This window comes from Corvus cornix, chromosome Z (genome assembly GCF_000738735.6).
Source record: "Corvus cornix cornix isolate S_Up_H32 chromosome Z, ASM73873v5, whole genome shotgun sequence".
In the NCBI taxonomy this organism is placed as follows: Eukaryota; Metazoa; Chordata; class Aves; order Passeriformes; family Corvidae; genus Corvus; species Corvus cornix.
Genome location: NC_046357.1, coordinates 42599463 through 42615976, shown reverse-complemented (window position 1 = coordinate 42615976; position 16514 = coordinate 42599463).

Sequence of the window (16514 nt, the reverse complement as noted above, 5' to 3'; positions counted from 1 at the left end):
CTTCAGTAAAATGGTGAAAAGGAACAGAGGGAAGAAAATAAAAATTCTTTGGCCAACTATAGTGATCTAATCTTGTAGTGTGTATGGGTTAAAATTGGAATAGTTGAAAGTAAACTGGAAAATTGGATAAAATTGTCATGTGATTCCTTTTAGAAACGCCAGGGTGTGTCTCATAATTTACCAAAAGAGAGTTAGCTTATACATTAATACCCATTTTCTTACCAGTTAAGCAGTCAATTAAACCTGATCTTAGCAAAGCCTTTGCTAAAGTGCTGCTTGGAATTTATTAGTCACAGAATCAGAGAATCACAAGGTTGGAAAAGACCTCTGAGATCATCGAGTCCAACATTTGACCAATCACCACCACCACCTTGTCAAGGACACCCACTAAATGCCATGTCCTGTCATTTCTTGAACACTTTCAACGATGATGACTCCACTGCTTCCCTGGGCAGCCTGTTCCAAAGCTTGACAACCCTTTCCATTACAAAATTCTTCCTGATGTCCAACCTTGATATTCCCTGCTGCAGCTTGAGGCCATGTCCTCTCCTTCTGTCACTGGTTGCCTGGGAGAGGAGGCTGACCCCCACCTTGCTTCAACCTCCTTTCAGGGAGCTGTAGAGAGTGGTAAGAGTCACTCGAGCCTCCTTTTCTCCAGACTAAACAACCCAAACTTCCTCAGCCACTCCACATAGTACTTGTGTTCCAGGTCCTTCACCACTGCACTTCTCTGGACACGTTTCAGCACCTCAATGTCTCTCCTGTAGTGAGGGGCCTGAAAGTGGACACAAGACTTGAGGTGTGGCCTCAACAGTGCCGAGTACAGGGGGACAGTCACTGTCCTGGTCCTGCTGGCCACACTATTGCTGAAGACCAGGATGCCTTTGGCCTTCTTGGCCACCTGAGAACACACTGGCTCATGCTCAATTGGAGGCCACCCAGCATTCCCAGGTCCTTTTCCATTTGGCCACCTTCCAGCTGCTGTGCCCCAGCCTGTAGTGCTGCATGGGGTTGTTGTGACCCAAGGGCAGGACCTGGAAACTTGACCTTTGTTGAACCTCATCCACATGGCCTCAGCCTATGGATCCAGTCTGTCCATGTCGCTCTGCAGAACCTTCCTACCCTTCAGCAGAGCAACACTACTGCTCAACATGGTGTCATCTGCAAATTGACTGAGGGTGTATTCAATTGCCTCATCCAGATCATTGATGAGGATATTAAACAGGGCTGAACCCAACACTGATCCCTGGAGAACCCCCACTAGTGATCAGATACCAACTGGATGTTGCTCCATTCCACACCAGTTTCTGGTCTTGGCCACCCAACCAGCTTTTTACCCATTGAAGAGTGCATGTGTTCAAGCCACAAGCTACCAGTTTCTCCAGGAGAATGTTTTGGAAAACATGGTCAAAGGCTTCCTTAAGGTCTAGGTAAAGAATGTCCACTGCCTTCCCATCATCTACTAAGCAGGTCACCTTGTTGCAGAAGGAGATCAGGTTATGTAGCATGCTAAAACCTTATACGTGTATAATCCTCTGCCTGCTCTAAGGACCTGAAGGGTACTGAAAACATACATGCCTACTGTCTGAATTAGTGACGCAGAAGGAAACAAAACGTTCATTCCCATTTAATAAAAGAATATTTATCTTCTTTTGTAGTCCCTTCACATACTAAAGCTTGTACTTCATAAGTACTCTAACACTGTTGACACTATTTCACACAAGTACATAAAGGGGACTAGTATTCCTGGCTCATTACTGACTTTTGATGGAATATGGACATGTCAGTAGCCAATTACTTTAGGGTGAATTTCCAATTACTTTAGGGTTTTGGGTAGATTGACCCTAGCCCTGTCATTGATGGATTCAGTGATGCTTAGCTTCTTATTTAGCTCCCAATTACATTACACTTTTTCCCCATAATATTTCAGTATATCGTTACTGAGTTTTTATACAAACCCTCCTCTCTCCAAGTCATGTATTTCAGTAATTTTCTCATCACCAATATTCCAACCATTTAATGGGTAACAGTTGTTTTCCTTTTGAGATAGATAGATATTCACCCACAGAGTTTTAGCATTCTGCATACAGTACTAGCATTTTTGAATTATTATCATTAGCAATTAATTTCACTGATTTTCAGTGGAACAGAGCTCTAATTCCCATAAACTCTTTCAGATATATGTATATTGTTTTATCGTCAGGCTACTTTTCACACAGTTCTAGTAAGGCAGTTATTTCTTTCTGAACTGTCCTTCAAACATGAGAAACTTCCTTAAAGATTGTGGGTTTCTTCATGAACTTATTCTTATTCTTTGTGATTTTAAGGGATCATCAGTTTCAAAAACACAGTTAACAAAATACATTTTTTCACCAGAAAAAAATATGACTGAACTTTGACCTAGATACATAAATGTCCTCCCCAGAACCTGTGAATTATAGAGATCATTCCTAACAACACTCCTAGACCAGAGAAAATGCTTGATATAAATGTTTACAAGGATCCTCTGAAGCAGTGATCTACCTAGCCTTCATTACCTACTGCTTATAAAAACAGAATGCTAAACAACAGAATTTCAATTCGAAGACCAGATGAGAACTGAAAATAATTCAAACCATCAATAACTTGTTTCATGAATTTCAGAAATGGACTTCAACACACAGGACCACATTGTGAAGGCATGTAGAAATCTGACTCACTAAAATCTGAAAAAAATTGTCTTCTAAATTCTCACTTCCTTTAAAATGTAAAGATTATAGTAACTAAAATACTGCTACCATTCAAATACTAGCAGAAACATTTCTGCTTGCAGTTGTTATAGACAAGACCAAAATAAAGTGGTCAAAGTTTTCTTATATCTTTCTGAATTATAATCACATACCTGTTTATTTAAAGCAACGGGACTGAGTCATCTACTGCAATAACAGAAAAGAAGGGGGGAAAATTAAAAATAATTTTTAAAAGTTCTCTTAAGGAATTTAAATGAAAATGCAAATGAACATCATCGTTAAGTAACTTGATAGTAAGTAGTTGCAGACAGCTAGATTTTGTTTTAATTTCTTTATTTTCTGAATCAAAGGAAGCAGATCACCTGAAACTATTTAGTATCAGGATACTTGGAAGAGTAGTATATTATTTTCACCAACTTGTTCATTTGTGCTCCTTTAGAGATTCCTTATTTAATTCTATGCCAAAGAGGGAATTAAAAAAAAAATCACATTAGTCTGATTTGCACATAAATTTTATCATGTTTAGTTAGTCTAACCCATAATTAGAAGGGTTTAGTGTTAGCAGTAACATTTATAACACTGTATGCAAGGGTTTCTTCCTGTTAGTCACAAGACATTTTAATGGAGAAATTAATTTTTAATAACTAATTGTTTGCAACTTGTGTACTATTGCAAATGTCAAGCCTGCCTGTCCTAGAGAGGAAAGAAAGATGTGTCATTTACTTTCATGTAGGGCATATTTTCTCAGTTACCCTGTGCATTTTGGGGTTCATCTTATGTATTAAAGCACCAGTGTTAGTCATGGAATTATCAGTCACGACCACTGACTTAGGCATCCTAACCTTACAAGGCTCTAAAAGCAAAAATATGGGAGAACTTAGAAACCAAACAAGAATGTTAAGATCTGTCAGGGTTGTCTTGTATACTAGCCTTCAGCAAACTAAAAACACTGAGACAACAGAATTTTGTGCTCCAAACCTATGTTTCAATGTATCATTACCATTAGCTTATAGATAGATGAAAGATCTAAATGGAAGCTAAAAGCACAAAGCAAAGGAGAAGTAGAGTACATGGTTTAGATGTCTTATATAATCTGTGGTACACAATATGATCTTTTTGAATTCCCACCTCAACCTTTATTTCATTAAACAGAGTAAGTATTATGGCACAGAACAGGTGGTACATTAACACCTTTGATCATAGTATAAACCCAAATCTCTGTTCTCTAGCAGACTATTGGAATTGTAATATAAGCATAATGAAGGTAAAGTTTTCACTTACCAACTGTAGCACAGCTAATTGGGTTGTATTGTAAAATGTTGCAAGACAAACAGCTAAGCTTATAGTTGTAAGAAACATGTTTTATTTCCAGACATGAAGAAGCTACCTGAGGTATGCTGAATATTTAAACTTTCCAAATGAAAAGTTTCACCTTATATAGCCCTCATGAAAAGATTTTAGAGCTATTATTGGAAAAATAGTTAATTCAACTTTTTCTGCATGTTACTTGAGACCTGCTGTTAGGCTTTCATGGCCTTTCATCCTCACCTAAATGGAACATATCAACTACAGGTCATCAAACCAACTAGGAAAAAATAAACCAAGTAAATTCAACAAGGGTTACTTCTTATATTCTTTTTCACTGTTTAGAAGCTGTGTGCTTCAGCAAGGATCAAAATCAGAACTACTGGTATATTCACTAATGTCATCACTGGTCTCAGTAGGAGAAGGAAATCAGAATTCTCCATATTCACACCTTTCAGATGCAAAAAGTCAAGATTTTGGTAGTATTTTTTAAATTATTATTCACTTCTGTGAGCATATTCAAACCTCTTGTGACCAGTAATTAATTTTCAGAAGTCCAAATTTTCTAATAAATATTAAAACTCATTGGGAATAAAAAAAGTCTTTAATCAAGTACTAGTAAAAGTGCCATATTTCTTTTGAAAAAAATTGAAAGGGAAAAATGTAGTGAAATGGTTCGAACATTTTCTCAAATCTGATAAGAAACCCAATTGACAGTTGTAAAAAAATGCCAACAGCCTTGAGTCGAAATGCTTAAAATCTGAGTAGTTAGAAAATAACACTAATATTAATTAGGAAGAAACTATAAAAGATATTATGCCATTAAGAAAATTTGGGTTGTAATAGAGATACTGAGATAAATCTATAGTATAGTTTATTTGTATTTATAATTGCAATAAACTTTTCATAAACACACCAACAAAGATTACCTTGAAAGAAAATATTTTGGCCATAATTTTATATTAATATTTGTATAATTACCATGGTTTTAATACAATATGTATGATCCAAATATAATTTTATGAAGGGTGAAAAATAAGGGCATTGTGAACAATACTTGCAAACAGGGACATTATTTTTATTTTTGGAGAAGCATTGTGCCATTTAGTGGCTCCACCTATTGAATGATAAATGCTGTTAAAACTATTTTGAAGGCTTTTACCTTCCTTGAAACTACAATTAAATGTAATTATTTCATGAAAATTATTTCGGTTTTAGCAAAGTAAACAAATTCCTCAAGACCCTTATCTAAACCAGTTCATTTTCATTAAACAATGTTAAGTACAGTATTATCTCAAATGACATATTCATACCCACATAAACAACATTTCTGTTTCTGGTTTTGGATTTCACACAGGTACTTATCATCTTGTTCACGTTCTGTAGGATAATTCCTAAGGAGACTAAAGGTTTATTTTTTCAGTGGGTTCCACTGTACTTTCAAATGCTCTAAATTAAGCCTGTGGGAAGGAACTACCTTGAGTTTTCAATAACTCTTGTTTTTTCCTCAGTATCACCTGTGGTCTAATTTAGACTTTCAAATGTCTAAATAGTCTGCAGAGAACATTTTTTTTTCTGCAGAGGTGAAGCACACCAAAATGTTTCATTCCTGGTTGAGGGATACCTTACCCTCTTTGCCACCTGAGCGGCACAGCAAGAACTGTGCTCTCTCATCCCTGTGCAGTTTCCTGACCCACTGGGAAGGTACAGTAGAGGAAAAGCAGCCAGAGACTGTTCTGTGGCTGCAAGGAGGCTGTGTGTGCCTTCTTGTATGCAAATACATAGAAAATATGGACAAAATAAGAGAGACAATGCTTGTATACCTTCCAGTTGTGTGGGAGAATTTAATGGAATATTTTCTGTGTTCACGTTTCCCAGAAAGCACTTCTAACACAGACAGAGATTTCCTAGGCTAAAATTTGAACATGACACAATTATTTTTTCAACCCAACTTCATAAAGCCATCCAAAATACCATCTTGGGGCTCTAAAAGAAGAATCACCTATAAGATGCTTCTTCATAGAGAATTTCACTCCTTAAACATCACTGGTTTTCCTTATACCAGCAAAGGTCTCATTTACACGAGCTGCTTCTTTCTCACTTTTTTTGAGTGGGAGTGTCTTTCAGATATAATGCATTTCATAAGAGCACAGCTGGACATTTATAAAAAAATGAGGTAATTTTCCCAATGACTGCATCATGAAAGCCAAGGTATTCTTAGTGTTCCAAGAGTTTTAAAACATCATCTGTAAATAAAACAAGAAAAAATCAGCAATATTTTTAGTAAAAAATAAACACATATACAACTATAAAAAAGATTAAAATCTGAGAAAATATGTAATCTTTCCATGAAATCCATTTCATTCTACTGTTAGGTGTCTGCTGTCTTCACTCGCAGGTCTACAAGATGTTCTGTCAGTCGAAGCCCTTTGCAGCATGATCACTATTTTCACTTTCAGGTGCAAGTTTTAAAACATGTCGGCTAACTAATGAGTCTATAAAAACTAAATTGATGCCTTCACAGATAATTTTTTGAAATTAATTTTCATGTGTATTTGTAAAAGCACAAGTGGCAAATCAATAGACTGTGATGTCAAAAAATTGTGTCATCATCAAATGAAACTGAGAGAGTAAATTCTGCTGGTAGAAAACACTTGTTAATATTGGGTATTTCGGGTAGTACGTAAAATATTTGAGAAAATAAAGATCAAGTTTGCTCCAAAGTGAAAATTTCTCTGCAAAGAAATACTTGAGTGCTTTTAAATGCCAAAATTTAAGGAGGAGGTTGTTGACATGAGGACATTATCTAGTGCTGTGTTTCTTAATCTAAAAAAGTGGAAGAAGAGAGGATATAGATGATTTTCCACCACTTCTGTACTCTCCCACTCTTCATTTGAATCTTCAAGTTATAAGTCTACTCCAGTTTATGATGTTGCTCATCTGGTGGAACTCTAAACACTGACAGAAGACAAAAATATAAGGAGTTATGGCTTTGTTTACTTCAAATGTCAGAAAAAACCTTCACTGGAGGTGGAATCAAGTACATCAAAAAGTCAGGGCACCAGGTGTCCAAGAAGTCATCTGTTCTGAATCTAGCAGAAATGGCAGAATTTCATGACTTTTCATTGTGGGCCAGTAGCATCTAACCACTTCTCTTTCAATTAGCCTAAACAAGAATGTTTTACTAGAAAGGATCTGGAAAGAAAAATAAGACTGAAAGAAAAATACGTCTGGAAAGAAAAGTATGTCTTACCTCTGAATATCCGGTTGTTCCTCTTAGGGAACAAAAGAAACCATTCTTAGTGGTGGGAAGTGGTAGAGATGGATAGGTTGTAATACTAGAAATGTAGAAAAGGAGCAAACTCAAAAGAGGAGCAGGAACCAGTAAAGCAAAGTTTATGAATCGGTTCCTACTGGTATCATCAAAGGTGCCAAGTAAAATCAGTAATTTTTGATGCTTTAAACAGGTGTAGAGCTTCCAGAAATACTTGTACTCTCACCACCTAATAGAAAAATTTGGTGTGAAATCTTTAAAAAAAAATTCTTTAAGGACTCCTTTATGCAAAAAGGTGCACAAGGGTATGGTTTCTTATCCTAGGCTATTCTAGGCTTTCTTATCCTAGGCTGCATCTGAAAATAAAGGTTGTTAGTGATGTCTGATTAGGAAGCCCTCAGCAGTGATGTCTTAGTATTTAGCCAAGCCTTTAACTGCAAAATGACTCTTCGATATCTAATACATCCACTGACTTAACACTGTACTGGACCCACGGTTTTAATCTGACAGTGCCCCTCCAATTGGCTTATCACTAATTTGAATTGGTCTTTAAATATCGCAGTGTGCCTCCTCTATATTGTCAGAGCTTCACTTGTTCACGTAGCACATTTTCCAGCAATTCATTAGATTTTGCTGCACTGCTATTTCTTTACACAGCTCACTTTTATTAGAACACTGATTTTCAGCACAGCCTGTAAAAATTTACTAAGGAAAAAACCGTCTTGACACTGCAGTATATACGTAATTCCCCAGGTATTTATTATCTTTGGTCAGCTCTTTGACACTTACCATCAGTGTAGCAGCAAAGTAACCCCAGTCCCTTAGGTAATTAGTCCATACCAGTGAATCAAAGACCCCTTATTACTTCTATTCCCAGGAACAACAAGAGGAACATATGTGAGGGGGTCTGCATGTGTGTGTGTGTTTGTTTTGGGGAATATGTGCTTGTTCTTGCATGGGGGGGGGGGGCGGGCGGGAGGGGGGTGGAATCCTGGCAACCCCAACTCTGCTCATATTATCATGTTATTGGTCCCATTTTCTCTATCTATCTTGCCTTATTGGAGGCTCCTTAATTGACGAATGAGGACTTTATCAAGCTTGGCAGGAGTCATTATGTCTGTGATTTTCCTTGAAATGTATCTGTCATGCAGCTCAAAATTAAATTGCCAGTTTTGGGCCTAACCAGAGAAAGGGCAGTGACTCAAAGCACTCAGAAGGAAATGAATGATTAATGCAGTTTATAGACAGAATAGCGTTTTTTCTGTCTTATGTGCTTTTTGTGTGTAATCTCCAGTGGTTCAGCTTTGGATGGATCTAATGAAAAAGGACTGGATGTTTTCCACCTTTTCTTCAGAGCATGCTGTACAATTTATCCACTGACAAAATGCGCTAATGAAATGTCACCTTGGACAGCTTGCTAAAGGATTGATGGGCTGAAAGTTCTGTACTTTATTTAACTTTTGCAGGAAAAATGAATAAGTCTTCCAAACTCTGTATGATACAGAGATTCATTATGATTTTGTACTCCGGAGTAGTAGCTGCACTGGAATGGAAAAGGCAGCCGTGGCAAAGAGGTGAGAATAACATAAAACAAATAATTACTTAAAAAGCTAGATGTATGGCTTCATTGCACTCAAAGACATAAATTATAGTTGAGGTCTGTAACTTTTTAAGACTTCTTTCTTCAGTGTTATCTCTGACCATTACAAAAAAAAAAAAAAGGTCTCACAAATCTAACTGTTCTCTCTATTTGATTGAAGTATCATTAAAAAAAAAAAACAAAACAATAATGATTTCAACTTTCCCCCTAAACACCATTGTTTTAGATACCTTCACCTTGGGGTTTCATCCAGTGCTTTCAAACTTCCATAAGACCAATGAATGAGTTATTACAATCTGACTTAACACAGGTTATTATTCTGACTTTTCCTGGAAATGAAAATGTGTCTGTTTTTCTGCACATAACACAACATGATGTTCTTCAGTACAGTGGGCCAAGGGTCATGATTCATCCAGAAGCATGGATGTAAAAGGAGTGAAAAGAACATGGTGCATTGAACATATGCTGCTATTGCAAATTTTTTATCAACAACAGAAGAAAAAGAAAAATCTCTGTTAAACTGCTCATTTGGCTACCAGAAAGACAAAGGTAAGGATAAGAATAGCTCATCTCGTGGTGCTATACCCATGGTACTGCAAAGCTTTTAGATGATAGTGTTATCTTAACATATTACTAATGTATAAAGTCTTAGAATATTCATGCACAACTGAATGAGTTAAGAACTAAATTAAAGAGCATCTCCTCTGTAGGCGCTTGCATGATGAGCGAAATATAATCTTTTTTTTTATTTTACAGCAATTTTTAGAGAGGGTTTTTGTTACTATAATCTGTGTTGTGGTTAAAAGAAAGAGTTAGCATATAAAATATTCCCCAAAACTATCTTATGTAATGCAGATATGAATCTTCATTCTACCATACAAAGAAGGAAATGTTTAATGAATTATTCCACAACTATAGACTACATCCCATGCAAACACACAGAGCCAAGATTAAGGTTGCTTCAAGTATAGCTTTATTATTACCGAAGTAAATCAAATTATTGATTTACCAAGCACTAAGACAGACATTAGCAATATCAAAAGGAATGTGAAATTCACATACTTTAAACATTGCTTGCAACTTATAAACCTTAGGAAGCAATGTGTGTCATATCAGCCTTGAGTTCAATCCTACAGTCCCTCCTTGTTCCTTTGCTGGCAGAGAAGGTTATTGCATGGCGTGGTCTGCTCCAGCACACCCTCATGCAGACTACAGAGATGATTCCACAGAAATTTAATGGAAACAATAATCATGGTTCCTAGGAGAGAAAAGAAGACATAGAGAAACAAAAAAGTCTCTCAGTGAAGGGTTGAATCCTTCTCTGAACATGATACTTTCTGATTTAGGTGGGGTAAAAACACTTTTGATATCAGATTAATTTAGCCAGCTGCAGTCATCCAGCTTCTTATTACCAGCACTGTCAATATACAAGAAAATCTCCATTACTTCTCTTGAAGATATTTAATTTAACTTAATTTCTTGAAGAAAAGTGAAGAAATAGCAACTGTTGTTATAGATGAACGTTCAGCAGGGTATTTTATTACCTTTGCAGAGAGAACTGTTCTATTCACAAGCCAGTCATCCCACAGAACAACACTACGAAATTCATATTCAACATCAATAGAATAGTCACAAGTTTGCAGTTTCAAACACACCAAAAATACTAAAATCTAGAATTCAAATTGCCTGTACAACCTTGATTCACACAAGTGAACATACACATTTCAATTTCAACACTGATATTTTTTGTTGAAGATTACATCGTTTTTTTTCTTTTTCAAAGAATTATTTGATTCACTGAAATGTTGGTATGAATTTACATACACAGGTTGAGTATTTATTTTCTCCTTGTTGTTTTGCCCATGCTTTACTTAGGGTTCAGTATTAAAACACTATCCAACTACCTAATATTGCATACACACAATGAGATTTCCGTTACTTTATGTAAGAATCCCATATTCATGTTTCATTCTTGTGAGAACAGAAGAATATCTAAAATTTAGTCTTGAAGTCTAGCAAGAAAAGTCAAAGGTACCCACAAACTCTGCCCAGTCAAAACATCAAAACTTTGGGATTTTTAGAGAATTCAATGGTATATAGCACTCAACACATTTAAAATCTTTTTTGCATTGTTTTCTATTTTAACTGCAAATACTCAACACTCCTGCAAATAAAATTTTGGGAATCTTGTCGGGTATTCAAAAAATTAGTTTGGTTTATAACTTTGGGATAGGGATGGAATCCAATTTCTAGTTGTAGGTTTCAGTAGCCTTGAATATTGGCTGTCTCCCTCCTATCTCTTTCCTATTCCACTTCTGTCTCTGCAATAACTGAAAAAGTCTCCTTCACTATGGTAGAGTCAATATGTGGATACCAGACAGACTTTAACCTGACCAAGTATATAAAGATTTTACTCCTTTCAGAGTCGATGGCTTCCAGGACCCAGCAGCAATGTTTCCATGTGATGCCATGAAGATTTTTGCCTTTTCTTTTATACCCCTGTTATACCTTTTACAACTTCTGTACTCCTAGTGCTTTTTGCCTACATTCTTAGACTTGTTTGTCAAGCTAAGAGACTAAACATTTTAGAAGCTTCATAGGTAGGGATCAGTGTGCCCCAGCCCCCAAGGTCCTCTCCAGAACACATTCTGTAAACTAAGATAGAACCATCCAGGGGAAGGTTCCTTGGGGAGGGGGGCTCACTCGAGCCTCTCATTGGGGAATCTTTGATAGATATGCTAATTAGTAAAACCTATAATGTTATACCCAATGTTGGGGGGGGGAGGGGGACACACATAGACTCAGCAGGGTGCATCTCGATGCATATGACCTGGATGTGTGCACCTAAGGATCCTTAAAATAAATACCAAGGTAAAATCCCTTTTCCCCTTCTAACCGTGTCTGACTCTTGATTTTAAGACCAGGAAAAGGCATCACATGTGCACATCTCTGGAAAGAATCCTGAATACAATTAAACTGTCTCGTTTTTAAGCTGACATTGGCATTGGCTTTCAAGGGGGAATTAAAAAAACCAAAACAATTAGGCATTAGTACTAAAGTACAGAAACAGAACAAGATACTGTTATTTCCCATAAGTACCCATATACATTAAAAAATGCAGATACAGAACCTGTTATGAAGTCTGTGAATCAATTCCTGCATGCTTCTTACTCTGTCGCTGACATTTTTTCAGACAGCATCACAGCCCTTCAAATGTGGTAAGATGAATTCTGTTTTCAATATTATAACTTAAAGGCAATGCAAATGACAAGTTGAGTGCAGGCGCTTTATAATAATTACTTCATTTTGGTCTGTTCATACAGGGTATTGTAATATCTAATACAGATATTATCAAGAACACTCAACACAGCTCACCTTGGTGAATATTAATAGCATTATTAAAACAGAATTACAACACACCATACATAGTTGGTAATAGCTACTAGCACTGTGTTTTATGGAATCTGTTCAAGGTCTTGAAATAATTTAGTAAGCAAGTTTTCAATTTCAAGAGTTAAACATGTTGAGTCGTATACATGTGCTACAACTGATCAAAATATTGCTCTCCTGTTTTTTTCATAAATGAAAATTATTTTAAAAATAACTCTTTTTTATTTCTTTTGCTTTTAGAAGGACATTCTCTGGGCACTTGCATACCAAAATTACACAATATAAACCTCTTCAGCAATATCTTTGTGCTGCCAGAGACAGAAAAAATATTGTCAGTTTTCACATTTTTTATTTTATGTTTTGTAAGTCAGTTACTTACAAAAAAAAAAAAAAAAAAACAAACAAGGGAGTAAACGTTGTTGCTGAATAGGGACCAATATCTTCCTTTCCCTACTCAAAATACATTATTCCCTGGTGCAATTAACCAGGACAGAATCAACAAGTAAATGATGTACTTACCATTCATATTAATGAAAATTATACACAGATTGATAATGAGTCTCTGGTGCATTCTAAGAAGTCCAGATACCAAGAATATTACTTGAATTTTAAATCTTTACACTTAACAATCTCCTCTAAAGACAAAATTTTGCCTACATGAAATTTGCAAAAGCAGAAAGAAAGATTAAGTTTGCAACGGAATAAATACATAATTGTCACTAAGGTCATCAGAAACAATACCTCTAAGTAAAAAATTGAAAATATTAGTGTTATATATATAATAGCTATTATTAAGAAACATGACTCTTATTTTTGCACAATGTTTGGTCTTTTGGAAGAAGACAGTAGAAAATCTGGGCTGAAAAAATTGGGAACATGCTAGAAGACAATAAGCTAAGCAAGTTCTAGGAGATAAGGATTTCACTATATGTAGGAAGCTCTTCAGAACAGTATCGGACATCACTCAAAGTATTTCCTTGTAATGCTATGTATAAACCATGGGAAGAAAAAGAGGACTAAGCAGAAGCCTATAATTTGTTTAAATGTCAGTCGCACTCAACCAAATGTCAGAAAAGACAGAGCAGGAAACTTAAATCACCATATATTGCTAAGGAAACAGAGTTGCCCAAACCCTGCTATAACAGGTAACTCTGTGGGCAATTTTAAGAGGCAAGTTTGTCACTGAAGTGACCAGAATTACAGAAAAGGTACTATAAAATGCAAAGGATGGCAGAATACAGTCTCAGCAAGAGATAAGCACCATACCAAGTTCTCACTCTTAGAACTTTCAATACAGCAGAGGAAAATGCATTAAATGCTAATAGAGGGAGGCTGTCATTCTGTGATTAAAAACCAGCACATGAAAACACTTAAAATGCTACACTATGCTTTCACATAAATTCGGGCTTACAACAAGATTTAGTCTTTGTGGTGAGATTTCTGGGGAGATGTATAACTATAAGGAACATCCAGTATCAAAACATCCAGTTTCCAACTCTTACAAGCATCTCTATCAGCCAGTACATTCCACAAAATTACCAAGGTTTAGCTTAAACTCCACTGTATTTTCATCTTAATTTGGCGATCTTCTCAAGTTTCTGACCATATTTTCAATCACCTAGAGGGTTTGGGGAAAACCCTGCTCTGGAAAATCATGTGTTGACCATTTTTACAGGAGGGAAAGAATCTAATATTTTTCAAGGTTTCCAGTAGGAAAAGTTACTCAGATGTTGTTTGAAAGGTTCAGAAGCAGTATGGGCACAATGCAGGAAGACGTCTTCTGTAGAATTTGCAGTCAAGATGCTACCAATGTCACTGAGGGGCAAAAACTGATAACCATGCACAGAAGTGACAGTAAAAAAAAGGAAGCGAGAAAATTAGATCTTAAATATGTGGAATACTATCAATACAAACCAGCCAACAATGTCAGTAAGACTAGACCATAGGTGCTTGATCTAGGATAAAAGCAGGAAAACTTTAGAAAGCCTTAATTTTTTCAGAGCAGATCAAGTACTTGAATTTAGTGTGTAGAAATTGGCCTTAGCTCTCCAGAGTCTCAATTCTGCCATTCCTAGTTGCCATATAGATGAAATGTGACAAACAACTGCTTTTCATGTAATCTTCACTCTTTCTTTCATGCTAGGAGCCAGGAGACTAAAATGCAAATAAGGAGTGTTTGGTGTACTCCCCCAGGCTCTTTCAAGCCACCTCTTGTGAATAGCTTCCAAAACCCAGCTATAATCCCTGTTTTCAGCTACATAGCTGACATCAGGAACAAAGCCTCAGCCATCCCAACTCTGATTTTCCGATAGTCTTCTCTCTCACTACTAAAAAAGCTTGACTAGAGTTGCCGTGAAATACATAGTGAAATCTAATGTGTGAATTGGTGAAAACAAAATGCTTCTTTTCCTTTTGATCACTTTCTTTATATTCATGTTACCTTTCTAAAATAAATTCCACAATGTCCCAGAATTTTGTGTTATGTTGTCATTGAACCATAACACTTAAACTTGTTTTGACACTAGTTTGGATGACCTCTTCAGGTTATTGTGTGAAAAAAGTCAACTTTAGCAAAGGTGCATTCTTTCCCATTAAAAATTCTAAAAGGAAATATACAATGGTTTGGGTTGGAAGAGACCTTAAAGATCATCTCATTCCCATCACCCTTCGAAGGGCAGGGATACCTTCCCTTAGACCAGGATGCTCAGAGCCCTGTCACCTGGTCTTGTGCACGTCCAGGGACGGAGCATCCACAGCTTCCTGTGCTTCACCACTATCACAGGACAGGATTCTCTTGTTAAATCTAATCTAACCCTGTTCTATTTTAGTTTAAATCTATCACCACTACATGTGTTATGATTACATGCCCTTGACAAAAGTTCCTCTCCAGTTTTCTTGTAGTACTGGAGAGGCAACAGTGAGGTCTCCTTGGAGCCTTCTGTTCTCCAGGCTGAATAGCCCCAACTGTGTAAGTCTGTCTTCACAGGAGAGGTGCTCCAGCCTTCTGACCATCTTTATGGCCCTCCTCTGGACTTGTTCTAACAGGTCCACGTACTCCATACTGGGGCCCTCAGAACTGAATGAAATACTCCAAGCAGAGTTTCATCTGAGCAGAGTAAAGAGTATTAATTAATACTAAGTTAAGAAGTTTGTTCTTTGACATTGAGAAAATGGCCAATTGTTTGTGAAAGTGAGATATGTGTATTTCTAAAAGTAGATATTCTAAAGAACTCATAAAGCATTCATTTAAAGGAAAGAAAAGTACAGGTTTTCACCAAAGCCAGAAGAAAGTTGGTGCTGATGTGAAAAGTAGCTAATCCTTTAATAAACTGAGAGCTCCCTGATAGAAAACAATTTATGTGAGAAGAAAAAAACCCAGGAATACTTGACATAGTTGAGAACAGGGGAGAGGGAGGAAGGAGTTAAGTTTTCAAAGCACATATTCTGTGAAGCAATTTTATCTCATATTCTCAGGTGTTCTAAAACACAAATATATCACAAGCCTGAGTGAAAATGCACAGTAAGAGCAGAATTCAGTGCACAGCCTTTTCTACATACACATATAAAACAGATGTAAGTCGCTTTTTACATCACTGCAATTTCCTATAGTGAAACGTAACCTCTGCCAAGATCAGTGCTGACACACATTTTCATGACCGTCAGAAAAGCTTTTGCAAATATATTTTGAGGGCAGCTACTACAGTCACACGAGTTTGTATTTCCAGTCATTTAGATCATGTATAGAAAAAACAGGCACACAAACACACCAAACAGACCATATGAACATAGGAGCTCCTGGATTTTTTTTAGTTTTTGTATATATCAGTTACTGAAAATTCTTTGAGAATATTTACGGGACCTAGGCTGGGATCTGATTATTACCAGCTGTGTAAATCTGCTACGTTTAATTACAATTTTTTTCTCTTTTGCTTTTTTCTCAGTCTCAATCTCTTTGTTTCCAGCATCAGATTTTCCTTGGCCAATGTAAATTGTTATGTAAATACATTAAAAGACTCTTGAAAGCTTTAACTTACATGTTTAACTGTGAACCTTTTTTTATTTTTGATTCCCTTATTTTCTCCGTGCCAGCTTTCTCTCTGAGCGTTACATGGTCTGCTTTGAAGACATTGTGTACTGCAGGTCCCCCAGAACAATGCTCAGGCCCTTGCAGTGCATGGCAGCTCTTCTGCTATAGTCTCCACTTTATTCCTAAGGA